This window comes from Rhipicephalus microplus, chromosome 4, assembly GCF_043290135.1.
Source record: "Rhipicephalus microplus isolate Deutch F79 chromosome 4, USDA_Rmic, whole genome shotgun sequence".
Taxonomy (NCBI): Eukaryota; Metazoa; Arthropoda; class Arachnida; order Ixodida; family Ixodidae; genus Rhipicephalus; species Rhipicephalus microplus.
The window spans coordinates 141,532,604-141,549,701 of NC_134703.1; the positions used below are offsets into that span (position 1 = coordinate 141,532,604).

General features: G+C 47.1%; 1 protein-coding gene across 2 annotated transcripts in view; it reads right to left on the minus strand.

Annotated features, from left to right (window-relative positions):
• Positions 1 to 17,098, minus strand: part of LOC119171474 (uncharacterized) — a 168,251-nt gene that overhangs the window by 140,450 nt on the left and 10,703 nt on the right. The window contains exon 4 of one of the 2 annotated variants that reach the window (XM_075893689.1): positions 1,161 to 1,313. The exons of the other annotated variant lie outside the window; for it this stretch is intronic. The gene's annotated coding sequence lies outside the window, so the exon portion shown is untranslated. The remainder of the gene's footprint in view (positions 1 to 1,160; positions 1,314 to 17,098) is intronic. 2 annotated transcript variants of the gene reach the window in all.

Genomic DNA, 17,098 nt, shown 5'->3' on the forward strand with positions numbered 1-17,098 from the left:
AATGTGTCCCGGGCGTTTGCAGATATAGCAAATCATAGGTCGCCTTTCCTCAAAATGCCTTCTGTCCTGTTCTTTTTGAGCCCCCGCGCTCGGTTCATTATCCTGTTCTCTCCTCTTTGCGGGCATGTACTCCACTTTACTCCACTCTTCTCGCGGGCCTTCCCTGACCGTGCCGCTTTTGTGTCCTTTCTTCTCACCCCTCACTGCGGGTCCTTTGCGAGGCGTATTCTTCTGCTAACCTGGCAGCTGCCTGAATGGTCGCAGGGGTCCTATCTTTGATCCAAAATTGCATGGAATCCGGCACTCCTTTATAGAACTGTTCCAGTCCTATTACCTCAATGACCCGATCATGGTTGCCAAATGCTTCAGAACTTTTCAACCACTTTACCTCGTTGGCTTTCAGCTTGTAGGCATAGTCCATGTAGGACTTGCCTGTCCCAACCAATGCACTACAATGCACTACAATGCACTACAGTCAATGCACCACAAAAACGCTTCAGCGGACAAGCGAAATCTTTCTAACAGTACTCGCTTGACGTTTTTGTAGTCGTTAGCATCTTCGGCATTCAATGTCGGCTGCCCCGCATTGAAGCGATGTCAACAAAAGCTGAGGCCAGCCAGCACTAGAACAACCAATTTTTTCACAAGTCCTTTCAAAATTGACAAGAAAGAGTTCTATGTCCTCACCAATTTTGTAGGATTGCATTAAATCCTTTATTTTAAAAGTGGCACAGTTTATTGCGATGTGTGGCACTTGCTGACCTTCTGTTAAACTGCTCTTTAATCTACGAATCTACAGATTCATGCGCTTCATTTCTAGCTCGCAATTCTCTGCTTGTTTCTTTCGCTCATTCTCTTCTTTCTCTTTCTGCTTATTTCCTTCAACCAACTACCAGCACTCTGGTAATTCATCCTCATCAGCGTCTAAAACTTGTATAGCCTAAATAACCTGAGGCTTTCTGCATAATTCACTTACATCTAGACCCAACTCTTTGCACATGAGTATAAGGTCTGACTTATTTATCTTATTCAGGTTCAAGATGAAAGCTGCTCTCTACTGAGAAAATAACCACAATTGCTAGGCAGTTATAAATTATCGAACTCTTAACAAGCCTGGGCCAAGAGACTCGATATACCTCAGAACAAAGCAAGGCACTCACCGTACACCGTGCGGTCTTGTGTTGCGTTGACCTTGCCGATTTCCAGGTCTACGGCTTTTGGCTGATCTCCGGTCCACGACGCTGTTCGTCGCCGAGTTTCATCTCACCGTCTGCCATCCAGTTGTTCTGACTGGCCCTTGCGGCACCGGAGATCTGGGATGAAGACACGGAGGTAGGAGAAAGGAAGACTTGAACAAAGTTTATTTATAATGTATACATTTCGAGAGCCTCTTCGAAAGCGCTGGAAGGGGGGAAGGGGGGCTCATTATATAAAGTAATTTCTCCCCAGATCCCTAGATCGGGGAATTGGTCAGAACCGCACTCTCCAATAACAGGTCCTACAGTCCTTCCTAGCGTCATCATGTCGGCACCGCCCTCAATATACACACATACACAACACAAACACGCATATGATCCCGGCGATACGAAGCTTGCTTCTAGCGAGCGTGGTGCTCGGGTCAACCACCCATGCTTTGTTGGACGGTGGTCGCGGGCTCAGCATCTCCGAGGGCCGATGCCTAGACATCTGGTGTTGATTTGGGCTTCGGCGGCCCAACAATCAGAGATGCCCAGCGTGGTGGCCCAACTTCCGTCTTCAGCGGAAACGCAGTGTTGTGGCCTTGCCTCCCAGTAGATGAAAACCAGCCGGGTGCTTCCTGCTCCTTCTTAACTTCACAAAGTGAAGCGGCTGCTTTTCTTTGATCCCGCCGCTCACGTAAAGGGGGGAGGGCTCGTAGAACGCAACAGCGGTCATGTGCAAGAGTTCTTCGTTAATCTGTTCCTAGAACTGGCCACCAACCCCGCTTCTCTTGAGCAGTGTTACTGCCATCATTTCTTTTTTTTACGAACACTGCCATCAAGTTATAAAAACATAGGTGAACGATATACTGAGCAGAAGTGAACCGAACTGAGCATAGGTGAACGATCACCGCATCAACTTCGAGTATGCAGACTTTTTTGTGGAATCCTGGCCCAATCAGGACATAGCTAGCAACTGAAACCGTCTACAGGTGCGCTGCCAATTGAGATTATGCCTCAACGGAATTCCGCACACCATGGGGAATGGGGTGTGACACCACGGCAGGAAGAAAACCCTTTATCAGGATGCATCTCGGACGCGAATTATGAGCTTTTTTCTTGTAACGCAAGAAAAAAAAGCTTTTATTCTTTTTTACTTGCCCCTTTGCTGGACATCCCTCTGTTTACCCAAAGGTCATAAATACTGCTGTCACACGCATTGTCTTCATGAATAGGAGGCTGATTTCGGTTACATATCTGTGGCTATATCATTAACGGGCGATTTCACGAGAGATCGACACGAAGTTGAAAATGAATATGTTCGATTTGATTGAGCAGGAATAATCTTTTATTAAAAGTGATTTATATTTGATGCTCATACCACATAGTAGCCCGAAAAGGAGCTTTCTTTTGTTTTTAACTGCCGAACTTACGCGGCAAAAAAAAAAAATCGGACATATTCTGCACAAAGTGAGAGAGAAAACAAGAGGAGGAAAAGCATGGAGGTATATGTTGTTACCTCCATGCTACCTACAAATAAACGTCGAGCAGTAATTGTTGTTAGTTCGCTCTCGTCCTGCGAGTATCGTTCTCGTGTGTCATTTGTGTGTGAGCAACGCGCTGCACGTTTCGATCTGCTTGCCGTTCTCAGCGTTCCTAGTTGTTGCTGTCGCAGTTATTGCTTCGCCCTTGCGACGCAACTATAACTTTCAAAATTTTTTATGTATTTACTGCCTTTAACCTACTGATGAGTGCCCTCGGAGCTCGTAGATCGCTATTCCGTCGCTGCGACCGTTGTTTTGTGCGCGGTGGTTGCAGCAAACGATACTTCATTTTACAATCCTCATGCGCTTGACTGCGCACGCGGCGTCAACACTAAGTTGTTTTATGCCATCTACAATACTAAGTTGTTTTATGCCATCTACGATAGCATCTGCCACAGTTTTGTCCACAGAGTTTGCGGAAAGCCGTGTTGCTTTGACTGGTTGAGCGCACACTTTCGGGGTTCTGTCAGTTACGTCATCGCCATACATGATCATGTCAAGAGCGACTGCCGTTTCAACTACAGTGGTTGTGGCAACAACAATCACACGCACTGTAAAAGACACTGCATGCGCCGGTCGCAATCGTACTTCCGAAGCTTCGAGTACGCTGCTCTCGGCCTTCATTTGACAGTTTTCTTACTAAAGATCGTATCACCCGCCGCGAATGGGAAATGCAGTCGGAACACTGAGGCCCAATGAACATATTGTTACACAAATTAAGGTAACTGAATGGGGGGGTTTTAATGGGCCCTGAGTCCGCGATCACAGTATAATGATGATGATCACCGCCATGGCTCGTACCCACTCAGGGGGATCGCAGTGGAGGCAACGTCGTCTTCCTTCTCTGCCCACGCTTCCCTTGTTTTTCCTGGTAGTGATACTTTGTATCATTCCTCCTCTCTCAGACGAAGCCCTCTGGGCGAGTCATTCTTGCATCCTTCGTGTAAACGGCTTCAGGCGGGCAACATGCGTCACCTCCGTCTCGCATGAACGTCGGCCACTAGTGGTGACACGTGCAATTTCATAGTTGACCTCGCTGACACGACGGAGTATCACAAAAGGACCGGCATAGTGTGCCAGTAGCTTTTGGCTCAAGCCACGTCTGCGTATTGGGGTCTACACCCACACTAGATCACCGGGGGCATAGGTTACATGCCTGTGTTGACTGTCGTAGCGAGTTTTCGACGACTCTTGCCCTGCCAGTGTACGTAAGCAGGCAAGTCGACGGGTCTCTTCCGCACGACACAAGGTTTCCGCAATTGTTAAATCGTCATGGATGACAAAAGAAAAAATAGTGTCCAGCGTATGTCGAGGTGAGCGAGCGTAGAGCAGATAGAAAGGGCTATAGCCTGTCGTTTCGTGTTTCGACGTGTTGAAGGCGTACGTGACGTGATCTCAGTTTTTGTGGTCAGAGGCAATCCGCATCAGCGTGTAGATGGCCAATCTTGTATGATATGGTGAAGACATGTTCTTGCAAACGAATGGCCCATCGTGCGAGGCGGCCGGATGGGTCACGAAGGTTGACCAGCCAACACAGGGAATGATGATCTGTGACAATAGTGAACGGGCGACCATAGATGTATGAACGAAACCGTTGCACGGCAAAGACTACCGCTAGGCATTCCTGTTCGGTCACTGTGTAGTTGCGTTCAGGCTTGCTTAAAGAACGACTTGCGTACGCCACAACGTGTTCCTTCTTGCCAGAACGCTGAACGAGAACGGCACCGATACCGATGCCACTTGCATCTGTGTGAATTTCCGTGGGCGACGAAGGATTGAAGTGCCGAAGTATTGGCTGTGAAGTTAACAAACACTTCAGCTTGTGAAAAGCGGCATCACACTCAGAGGTCCACTGAAACAGGCTGTTCTTGCGTAGAAGGCTTGTCAGGGGGTGAACCACATCCGCAAACTTGGGTACGAACCGGCGGAAATACGATTAGAGCCCGATGAAGCTACGCAGTTGTTTCACAGATTTAGGACGCTCGAACGATTCAACGGCCGCAGTCTTTTGTGGGTCAGGTCTAATGCCATCTTTGTCGACGAGATGTCTTAACACCAATGTCTGTCGCTCGCCAAAGTGGCACTTTTTCGAATTCAATACAAGGCCAGCTTTTTCAATGCAGCTTAGCACGAGGTCTATTGATTGATTGATATGTGGGGTTTAACGTCCCAAAACCACTATTATGATTATGAGAGACGCCGTAGTGGAGGGCTCCGGAAATTTAGACCACCTGGGGTTCTTTAACGTGCACCCAAATCTGAGTACACGGGCCTACAAAATTTCCGCCTCCATCGGAAATGCAGCCGCCGCAGCCGGGATTCGAACCCGCGCCCTGCGGGTCAGCAGCCGAGTACCTTAGCCACTAGACCACCGCGGCGGGGCAGCACGAGGTCTAGGCGAGTGTTGTGCTCCTCAAACGTTCGTCCAAAAATTACGACATCATCAAGGTAACACATGCATATATGCCATTTTAAACCACGCAATATAGAGTCCATAAATCTTTCGAATGTCGCAGGAGCATTGCATAATCCGAATGGCATAACGTTGAACTAGTAAAGTCCGTCGGTCGTAACGAATGCCGTCTTTTCTTTGTCAGCTGCGTGGATCAGAATTTGCCAGTAACCTGATCTCAGGTCGACAGATGAAAAGTAGGACGCGGAATGCAGGCAGTCTAGAGCGTCATCAATGCGCGGCAGTGGATAAACGTCTTTCTTGGTAACAGAATTCAGTCGGCGGTAGTCAACGCAAAATCTCCACGTACCATCCTTTTTCCTCACTAGAATGACAGGAGCAGCCCACGGACTTGCCGATTCCTGTATTATTCCCTTTTCCAGCATTTCTTGGACTTGCTCGTTAATGATCTTGCGCTCCGATGGTGCCACTCGATAAGGTTTCTGCCTAATGGGATGCGCCGACTCGGTGTGGATCTGATGACGTATCCGGGACGCTGGGATTAAGGGCCTTTGGCTATTTTTAGAAAAATCGAACACTTTCGAGTGCTTGGATAGAACGTCGAGCAGTGTATGACGTTCGCTTTGGTCAAGTGACTTGCTGAACATTTGTAGCAATTGGGCATCTTCTGAACCTTCTAAGCCTAGATGTTCATTTTGGCTTGTAGCATCAAGAAGGGCAACCAGCGTCGTACATGATTCGGATCTAAATACTGCAAGTTTCATGCCGCCTGGCAGAATTGCAGGCTCCATGGAACTGTTCATTGTCCACACACCTGCCCGTCCATCAACGACTGGCACTATGCAATGGGGAATGAGAATGTTCTTTTTCAAGCATGCCAAGGGAATTGGTTCGAGCGTGGCGTCAAACGTGCCACAGTTGTTGCTAGAACATGTCATGGGAACACACACAGCAGAAAATGCAAGAACGACTGTGTCCACGGAGACGAAAAAGATGCATTCCTCCGGACGGGAATTTTCCAAGAGCGCCGTTGGGAAAGTACCATGTATAGAAAGATGCCCACTTCTGCAGTCTACAGTTGCCCCACACTCACACAAGAAGTCAATACCCAAGATAACGTCATGTGTAGACCGCGGAATAACCGCAAACTCTGTGCAAAACACCTTGCCACACAGCGAGACGTCCACAGTACAATATCCCACCGGACACAACACGTCACCACGTACACCACGAAATGTCACCCCACGGTTCAGGCAAAACATCACTTTTGGTCCCAGCAGGTTTTTAAAATTTACACTCATCACCGAGACTATCGCGCCTGTATCCACAAGTGCCATAGTAGCCACTCCATCGACAACTACATGAACTTTGTTCTTCAACATAAACGCTGACAGGGGTATACCTGTAGATAGCACCTGTGATCTCGCGGCCTCACCCCCACTGGTCGCACCGACTAGTTTTCCGGCGGCGGTGTACGTGCGCGTCGCCGTGGCGATGGCGATCGTGGAGCACGGGGAGCTGGTGGTGGTGTCAAACTTCGATCAGAGGCCGGCGAGGGGTAGCGTGATCCGGTAGGTGCGCGTGGCTTCCGTGACCTGGAGAGCGGATGGTCGAAAGGTTGGTGAGACATGTGCCAAGACTGTCGCTGATATGGGCGATGGTCACAAAAACGTGCGATGTGACCCGGGACCCCACAGTTGTAGCATACCGGACTTGGTCGAGGGGCACATTGTTGCTCAGAGTAACGACTCCTCTCGGAAGGCATGGGATAGTGGTACCGTCCTTCGGGGGCCCTGTTGGGAGGCGATGTTGGGTAAACAGGTGGGCGAAAACTTCGTTCGTAGTTGGGAGGTGGTTGACGGGGGAATCCAGCCTGCCGTGTGCCTTGATATTCATAAGCGTCTGTTGCGTTGATCGATGGTTGCCATGGTGGAAGAGAAACAAAAGTCCGCACACGTTCTGGTTCGCTTACGTACCCATCCTGAAAATCGCTCGGGCGATGACAGCTCTGCTGACATCGAAGCAGCTCTTCTCTAACGATCTGCCGTATGGTCAAAGCAAGGTCGTTAGGCGGCACTGTTTCAACACTAGCCACAGTGGGGACGTTGGACAGGCGGCCGAATTTCGGAGAAATTCGTCGCATCTTGAGGGATTCAAAGGTACGACAGTGCTTCATCACGTCGGACACGGAGTTCAAGCAGTCTTTCCCAATTAAGAAATTGTACACGTCTTCGGCTATACCCTTGAGAACGTGTCCAACCTTGTCTTCTTCAGACATCCTCCCATTCACGATCTTGCACAGCTTCAATATTTCTTCAATGTATGTTGTACATGTTTCTGCTGGAAGCTGTGCCCTCTGAGACAATGTCTGCTCTGCGCGTTTCTTCTTTGCGTCCGAATCACCGAAGCACTTCTGCACTTCTTCAACAAAACGTTCCCAAGTCGTGAACATGTCCTCGTGGTTCTCGTACCACATAAGGGCGGTGTCAGTTAACGAGAATACGACATGATTGAGCTGTTCGTTCAAGTCCCAGCCATTGCTTCTGCTCACCCGCTTGTAGTTCTTGAGCCACACGTCGACGTCTTCTCCTGAGGTCCCGCCGAAGTTTGGTAGCACTCTGTAGTACGGCACGGAACCCATCGGAGTTGGCCTCGAAGCGTTGGATGGCTGCTCTTGGGCCATTACGATTGGCGAAGGTGGAAGTCCGGCGAGGCGGCGGCTGCGACGAAGTCCTGGTAGTGAAGCTCCCGTCTTTGGGTTCGTCCTACCCAGCACCTCCACCAAATTGTTACACAAATTAAGGTAACTGAATGGGGGGGTTTCAATGGGCCCTGAGCCCGCGATCACAGTATAATGATGATGATCACCGCCATGGCTCGTACCCACTCAGGGGGATCGCAGTGGAGGCAACGTCGTCTTCCTTCTCTGCCCACGCTTCCCTTGTTTTTCCTGGTAGTGATACTTTGTATCAATATTAAAATTTGGCTGGGAAATTTCAACAATTCGTATCTGCAGCGGTTTCGCATCACTAAGATTATACTGTCCGTTTACATGAACGCCTCCTAAGCTTATTTATATTAAAATGGGTACAGGTTCAAAAAGCCTGGAGCGGATCAAACTGCTTTTCTGTCAATGCAGCCAGATCACGCAAGAAAATTTCGATTTCCGGGAGATTTCCATGATAACCGTACAACCGAAAAAAAAAAACGGTCAGAATCTGAGAGTCTCCCGGCCAATCCGGGAGACTTGGCAGTTATGTCGCTTGGGCTTCCTTGGCACACCCCGGCATCGCCAAAGCAGCGCGCACTCTCCCGTTGCCCGGGAACGCTGTTCATGCTTTCCGTCGCGACACCCTCTCGTTGAAGGCTCTATGAACCCCTCAAGCGGATTTGGGATGCTGTACAAGCTCCCTCGGACAAGGAACTCGCTACCACAACCACAACCGACAACTCCTACTTCCCCAACATCGCCACTGGCTTCACATACGGGTGATCGAATAGCACGCCACAGCTGAGGCGTACCCTGGCGCAACTCCACTTTGATCTTAACGTCTGGATAACGCGGAGTTCCATGATATGTCCTGCTGTTGTATCAACATTCTGTGCAATGAATGCCCTGCTGGCTGTGGCCACCTTACAGCACATAGAATCCAGTTCAGCCGAGAATCGCAGAGACCTCACGTGTGTCCTCGCATAGCTCTCGCAACAACTTGGCGGTTTAGCAACTCTGGATTTTCACCTGTTGTCTAATTATCGCCGGCACTCTGCAAACTACCGTAATTCCACGGGTTCTAAAACAGCGCCGACGAATGGGTGGCGACAGTGAACACTCTCACTTTTCGCAGTGCGTGCACCGAGCAAGAGAAGTGGGGTGTGGCTGTGGACCGCCTTCGGAATGATGCCCCGGCATGGCACAGGTACGAAGGTGTCAGGCAGCAGCCCTGGGCAGAATGGAGTGCAGCCCTGCCTGCCGCCTTCAGCCGGATTCCCTGCAACTCCAGCAAATCCAGCTCGATCTTCCCCGAGGACGGAGCTCAGGTAGTGTCTCGCCTCGAGGCTGTAACTGCGTGCTGCAGCTGGCCTGCAGAGAGCTACACAGCTGGGCTTAATAACGACACAGGACTAAGCCATGCTCTGGCTTTGCCTCAGTATTGGGCGCCAAAATACCTATGCCAATGGTCGAGGGCTTTTAGCATCTATATTGATTGGGAAATCTGTACCCATGCTCACCATCCCTTGAGCACGTGGATGCACAAGCCCACGTTACAGTGGACGTTCTATCACCTAGTATGCGCATCTCGACACATTCCATCATCTTCTTTGACCAGACCGATGTGGATCTGCGTGTGATGCATTCATTGGCTCAAGGTAAGGGCCCTAATGACTTGCTCAGAGAAGAATTTTCAGAAGACACGAAGGTCTGTGAGAAGTCTGAAATCAACTTCACTGAACACCTTCATGTGTAGCCCAAGTCTTCTGTTGAAACGGCATCCGTTGATGATCGCCTGCCTTTGCGCAGCAAGGCTTCGAAGAGTGCCGACTTGAACACTCAAGAGATCAACAGCGAAACCTCTGCAAATGCACCAGCCCTGTCGCAGGTCAGCGCGAGAACTTCACGCAGAGGTCGAGTAGGACACACAGGCCCCTCTCAACCCACTGCAAAATGTACAGACGGTCGTTTATAGTGCTATATGTTTCGTTGACCGATCCACCAGTTCCTGCCCTGTCTTTCAATATGGGGCGAAACAAAAAGGCAAGTTTGCCGGGATCAACTTGCGACCATGTCGATCCAGTCAGGACCGCCCACCAGAAGCATCACCAAGGAAATTGGACTCCAACCTACATCACTGCAGGGAACTTCGATTATCACAAGACTGCCTGTTCAGTCCACCAAAAGAAAATCAAACTCGAACTGCTTTTTCTGAAAAGTCGCAGCGTGGCCGAGGTTGTCGACTGCCACACCACAGTCAATATCGTCCTCTGGAGTCATCCTCAACAAAGTGACTAACCAGGACCCAGCCTCCACCACGACATGACAAACGACCCAGGCGACATGGCCAGTGTTGGCCGCGGGAGCCAATTTCGACAAACTTCCAGCGTGGTTGGAGCCGACCACCACAATGCATCCGACCCCGCCCACCTGAAGCACTCTCCGCAGCTCCACGTGTACCCAGTCATGGCCGAGTGTGATGACTAACAGCAGTGGCATCTGGGCTTTAGTGCTCGAGAAGCTAGAATGGGAAAGAGAAGGAAGCCAAAGGCAGAATACAGAACAGCCAGCTAAGGAACAGGCGTTGTCCTTGTATCGAGCTATCGGGATGATACAGATTCAATGATAAGGGCAAGTGTTTACAAGCTTCATAAAGAAGCAGGCAAATTAGATTTTCGAATGCAATAGCACAATTATATATATATATATATATATATATATATATATATATATATATATGAAATAGGGAATAAAGACTTTCGGTGGTAGGGCACTGTATATTTTCCCTAACGTTTCGTCTCGTCGACCAGACTTTGTCAAAGTAACAGAAGACTGGTGCACCAGCTGAAACGTTAGTGAAAATATACAGTGATAAACCAACCAAAGTCTTTATTCCCTATTTCTTATTCTATCGGGTTCCCCACTATATATATATATGGTTTCGTTCAAAAATTTAATAATTTCCATTTGTATATTAAGTTCTCGCACCAATTTTCGCGCACTTCTGTAAATTTTCTCGATGTCACAGTCACTATTTCCAAAGAACAACTTGTTGCCACAAAGCTGTTCCGCAAGCCCATTGACCGACATCAACTCCTGCATTTTCAGAGCGGCCACCCCCGGCAATACAAAACAAAAATCCCTTATAGCCAGGCTCACCATTTTAAACGATTGTGCTCTGACTGTACAGATTTCATTGAAAATTGTAATAGGCTCAAATGTTCTCCACTAAAAAGAAAATATCCAGAAAAACTAATACACGATGCCATGACTCGAGCCGACCAACTTAACCGCGCTGACATTTTGAAAGGAAGTGACGGGAAGGATAGCTCTGTTCAAACAAATCTTGTTCAAACATTTGCATCATTAGCTCCTAAGGTCGCAGCTATATTGAAACGGCACCAAAACATCTCAGCACAAAGTGATAATCTTAAAAAACCTTTCCTGATCCGCCTCGTGTTGCTTACTGATGGTCAAAAAACCTTCACGACAAGGTAACGTCATCTAAGATTGGTGCCCGTAAAGAGCATGGCTGTGCACCTTGAAACAAACCGCAGTGCAAAGTATGTGTGCACATGCAAACCACGCAAAACTTCGCGAGCACGTCTTCGGACTTTAGATTAAAGATTCGTGGTAGATTTGACTGGGACACTTATAATGCTGTGTACATGTTGGAATGTAGTGCTTGTTCGAAACAATATATTGGTCACACAGAAACTCCCTTCAGAATATGCCTCAATAAACACAAATCCCATGTAAATATTTTCTTTCAATTACCGCTACCACGACACGTTCGCATGCCAGGCCACTCTTTCGACCAAATGAAAGCAACCATTCTTGAATCTGGTTTTCGCTCAAGTCATAATCGCGAACTCCAGGAATCATACCTGATATTCAAGTTTAATAGTTTAGCAGATGGTATCAATGAAGATGCAAGAACATTGACGTGTATTCCTTCTACGTAAGTTATCTTGGTGAACAGTACAACAAGTGTACGCTAGCCTGCTTCTTTATTACAGCTGAGTATTTTGACAGTGGAACTTTTCTTTTGAGAGCGCGCTCTGCTGAGAATGTATACAAATGAAAAAAAAAGCGATCTGTTTATATATATTATTACTTGTCATCTGCAACACGTTTATTTTACATACCAACTATCTTTTAAGAAAACTATGCCATTTGTAATGCCGGGATTTACACGTGTATCCCGTAAAGCCGTATCACTTGCCAATGACTGACACAGGGTGATATCACATAGTGCTGTATAGATATGGTTTTCATCACTGAAAACCGTTTTTGTGCTGATACAGAATAGCCTTGTCCGTTATACTAGGGGACGTGTTTTTGTGGAGCCTCGATCATTGACATATATAAGTACGTGATTTCTATGCTTTGTATTCCCAAACGAAGGTCGGTCCCACGGCCGAAACGTTGGACTAAACTATGCTGAAACGTTCGTTGTGTGTGAATTACGCTTCTTTCCCTATATAACTATATATATTTTGATTTCGATTAACCCCGATGCTGCTCTTCCCCTTCGATGCCGATCCAGTCGAACCATTTGCGGTAGTTCTATATGTGTATGTCGTGCTTGTCATTGAATCTGCGTCATCCCAATCACCAGAAAGGAGCAAACGCAGACAAGTCTCTCCGCTGCAGAAGCCCCAGCTGTTATTTATGTCACCACAGCACACCCCTGCTCTGCTCAATATGATGATAGACACGATCAGAGAATAACTGCTTTGATAATAGTCATCACTGAACACCGAGCATTTTTGGACAACCTGTTAGGGTGTCCCTGCTTTGAGAAAGTGTTCATCCAAACGCTGCTTTGTGTTTGGGGTGCACAGACAGCATTCCTCTTCATTGTCGCGTGGCACATGCTCGACAGATGGCATGAAAGTGAAAAAAAACTAGAAGAAATAAACCATTACAACCCCCCCCCCCCACCTCTTTCGTCCCATACACACACACACACACACGCAAAAAAAAAAAGCTCTTTCAAGCGCAGTCAGTGCGTTCTTTTGTTTTTTCCACTGCGCACGAATACACCCACATGAGTGGTTGGTGGTAGGGTGTAGTATCCCCGAGCATAGGTGGCACCAGGTAAAGTCACGTCGCACCTGTTGAATTTGGTACGAATTTTAAATACACACAGAAAGCACACAACAGTTTTTGAGCCTGTAAAACGCAAACCACTGGACTGATACACATAAAAATTAGGAAAAGAAAAGGAAGAAAGTGTTGCGGAAAATTTTTTCAATAATCGAGTTATCATCTTTAGGAGACAACAAAAAAGAACGAGACTATAAAAGTACAATTTTTCTAGATATTTGCCTCTGGTTTGAAAATAATAAAAGCCTGAGAAGAAAATCTGTCTGCAACATTTCCTCCATACACAAAAGAGGAATACAGTGCCAAAAACCCCGTGTAAATCTGACTAAATTTAGACAAGGTAGAACTTTAAAAAGTAGACATGTATTCTCTATGGGCACTCCCACTGGTGAGCCCTATTAAAAGTGGCTTATGCTATGCTACACCAGCCAGAGGGTGCCAGAAAACAGGATTTGCACACAATATATCGTTGTAACATCAAAGACTTTTCAATGATTTCAAGGCTGTAAGAAGGAAAAATTCAAGGAGTGTTAAGCGTTAACTTAATGTTATTTTCTCACATCACTCAGGAAAGGAGCTGTGCATTCGCACCTACCTATATCTTTTTCAAAAGCAGCTATCTGTGCCTATTTCTCTTTCTATGTTCAGCAAAACCTGTTGGCCTTGACAGGACCAGCCATGTCATTTTTTGGTTTGGCGCCTTTCACAAATTAGTCTACAGATGCCAGCAAGCCCTCCAGAGCATTTTTTAAACTTTGTCGTCTTCTTTTGCATGCTCTGTATATTGAGCTCAACTTTTTTTTTTTTTTAAGGTTACCTGCTGTGCTACAACTTGCTTCTTCTGTTCTACCCTGCATACCTGCCAAGTTCTAGAATCCTCGTAACGGCGGGGGGGGGGGGGGGGGGGGCAATTTTTTCGTTCTCCCCTTTTTTCAGCACAAAACAAAGGACAGTGCAAAAAATGGGGAACGTTGCAACAGCCCTTGATGCATAAACATAGGCAATGTGGCTTAGAGTGGTCAAACACACAAGGGTAAGGTTTCCCAACGAAGGTACCAGTCTCAATCCGGGAACTCCACGTCATAAAACTAGCAAATTCATTTCTGCCAAAAGAGCTAGCGTGTCCCCTGGGACACATGTGGACGGGGAGGTCAGAGCAGCTGGCTGCCAGGAAAGTATGGGGCCACATTACTAGATTCTTTGGACAGTAACCCATAATGCTTTTAGTCTTTTCAATGTCTTTATTGTCTTTTATAAACCGCTGCGTTAGCCAGGTTCTCTCAAAACGCATAGATTGCTATCACGACGCTGTGGCAGCGTTGGTGAGGCCGCAGCGGCGAACAGTAGTGCCGTTTTCAATCCACATTCGCTGGCTGTGCACGTGCCTCCAAAACTAATTTTTTTTTTTGCGATCTATGGTCACATCTGCCACAGTTTGATTCGCAGAGTCTGCAGAAATCGGCGTCACTTTAACTGGTCGAGTGTTGAACACAAGCACACATTCGGAGTGCTGTCATTTACGCCGTCGCCATACATGATCGTGTCAAGAGTGACCGCGGTTTCGTCCGTAGTTGTTGTGGCAAACAACAACCACAAGCGTACGAAGACGGTGCATGCATGTGCTGCCCGTGTGTGTAGTACTTCCGAAGCTTTGAGCACGTTGCTCTCAGACATCGTTGGACAATTTAGATACTGAAGTTCATATAACACACCGTGATTAGGAAAAGTGTTCGGAGCTGTGGGGGAGCACGTGCACCCAATCACGCTTTCCCCTTTTACAGCAGCGCGACAGCCTAGTTGAGAGGACATGACTGTCCCTTCGAGACACGAGTCAATAAAGCCTTTTTGTGAAGGGATGGAACACCCCCGCGGCCGGTGCTCGCGGTTTCTCTTTCGTGGCGAATGGAACGGGGTCCCCCTCCCTCAGCAAAAAAACGCATTCTCATCAGGGAAGGGAAAACCGGGACGGTGAAGAAAACTAGCGTGCCAATGGCCAGATGCTCTCTCTGGCACCAGCGAGGAAAGAAGAAAGACGAACCCGGAACGCCTCGCGAGACAAGGACAACGACGACCGAGGTGTAAGCGTCTACACATTTGTTATCTGAAGTCTCTCTATGCAACATTTTACGCATTATTGCTAACGTATAGCAATAATGTGTTGTTTGTTGACCTAGCCTGCCGTCAGCCTTACATAAGACAGACCCCCTACAGAGCATACGAATTTTGGCCCAATGGAGACAATGAAATTTGGCTGGGGAATTTGGGGAAATCATCTGTTGGTTTTGCATCACTGCGATGAATTCACAAAAAGTCTGGATCCGAATGGCCTGCATTTTGTCAATGCGGCTTGATCACGCACAAAAATTTCTATTTCCGGGAGATTTTTATGACAGCCATAAAAAAGAAGAAATGGTCAAAATACGGGAGTCTCCAGAATAATCTGGGAGACTTGGCAGGTATATCACTGTGTAACGCATATGTATGCCTGGCTTGGCGCACCGATAAGTTCACTTCTTTCGACAGTGGAAGATTAACCAGCCCACAATGGGTTTCCACCACCTCACAGATGACTTTCTGAAAGATATACGAGAGCTCTAGCATATTTTCAACTATGATAAGCTTGTTCACACTGAAACCTTTTTATACTGAAGCCTGTTCATAGCTAAGCAAGAGAAGGACCTACAGCACTTCCCATAAGATTGTGAACGACGACGGGTCATGCTTCATAAGGTGCACAAAGAGTACATCAAAGCATTTGCAGTCTCTTTCATATTTTTTCAGTTCATGCCATTTTTCATGACAGACCTGAATATAATGTGTACACACGAAATCGTTGTTGTGCTCAGAAAGAAGCTTGTTGTCAATTATACTGTTAAGAACAACTTTGAGCTCCAGTTCCCATTTAGGCCGCCCATTGAGGGCTGCACGATCTTACCGAGAGGAAAGGATGCAAGTGTTTCTGTCAACTTCTGCAAGATGTCATCTACTGTGCTATGACCGAACAAGGTTGAAGTCAGAAATCTGGTTCTCACCTCATAGTAGTTCTACAATTTAACGTGATCATCAAATTGCTTCTTTTGCAGGCATTTATTCAAGCTTCCGTCAAAAAGTGCTACAAATGCTCAGACTTCTTTATCACTTGTCGTACTTGCGAAACGAGAAATGGGCGCCGACCGTGGAACATGACATAGATGCATTCCTTCTCAGAACAGGTGAAGCTCAGCACAATTTCACTGTCCGAAAACACCATTCAAAATATATTAGAAACGGAAAGCACTGAAGCGATATATGGGAAGACAGAAATTTCATCGTTCCGTATATAGACCATTTTCACAAGGAGGCTGGCATTTTTTTCCGCCGCAGCGCCGTCTAGTGTCTGCCATGTTTCATCGCCGTGTGGGTGCATGGAGATCTGCAAGGGTGTATGCAGCATATCCACTTAGTGCACACAGTACTGCTATTCTTCGCAGTACACAGTCAAAATACAGCAACGTTTCGCGAGTGTAAAGGCGTGAGTGAGTAATCACTAAGCTGTCAGTTTCTAAATAGCTGAAACAATAGCAACCCATGAAACGTTACCGCAGCGGTGCCTACGATAGGCAGGAGTAAAACTTTAGTGCATTCCCAAGTAGCATGTGTAAATGAGTAACTCGTTAGTATGTTTTCTTATAACTGGCCTTGTGGGTTTTCGAAAGTATGTACCATAACGTTAAATTTTCGGACAACTGTTGAAGTAATGAGCTAAACATAAATAGAAACGAGCGAATACTCAGGCCATTGTCCAGCTACATTTTAAGTGCATGCATTAACGTTTAAAATACCTCTTGGTTTCTTTGCCCCGGCTGTTTACGTTTAACGTAAATTTATAATCGCTAGCAGACCATCTGGTTCCTCTCAGAACATCACAATAAAAAGTTTATAAAGCGAAAGAAGCACAAAGACACCGACGCCTGCGTTGATTCATGTCATGATTGTCAAATGTTTTGTCTGATCATTGCGCAGGGTAACAGACGAATGCACGACGGATGAGCTCAAACTTCCGCGTAGAAGCAACTCAAAGAGAAAATGAAGATAAACGTCCTGCACATCTGGAAGCATGGCATGGCGTAAGTTCACTTCGGTGCACGCAGCCACCACTGGA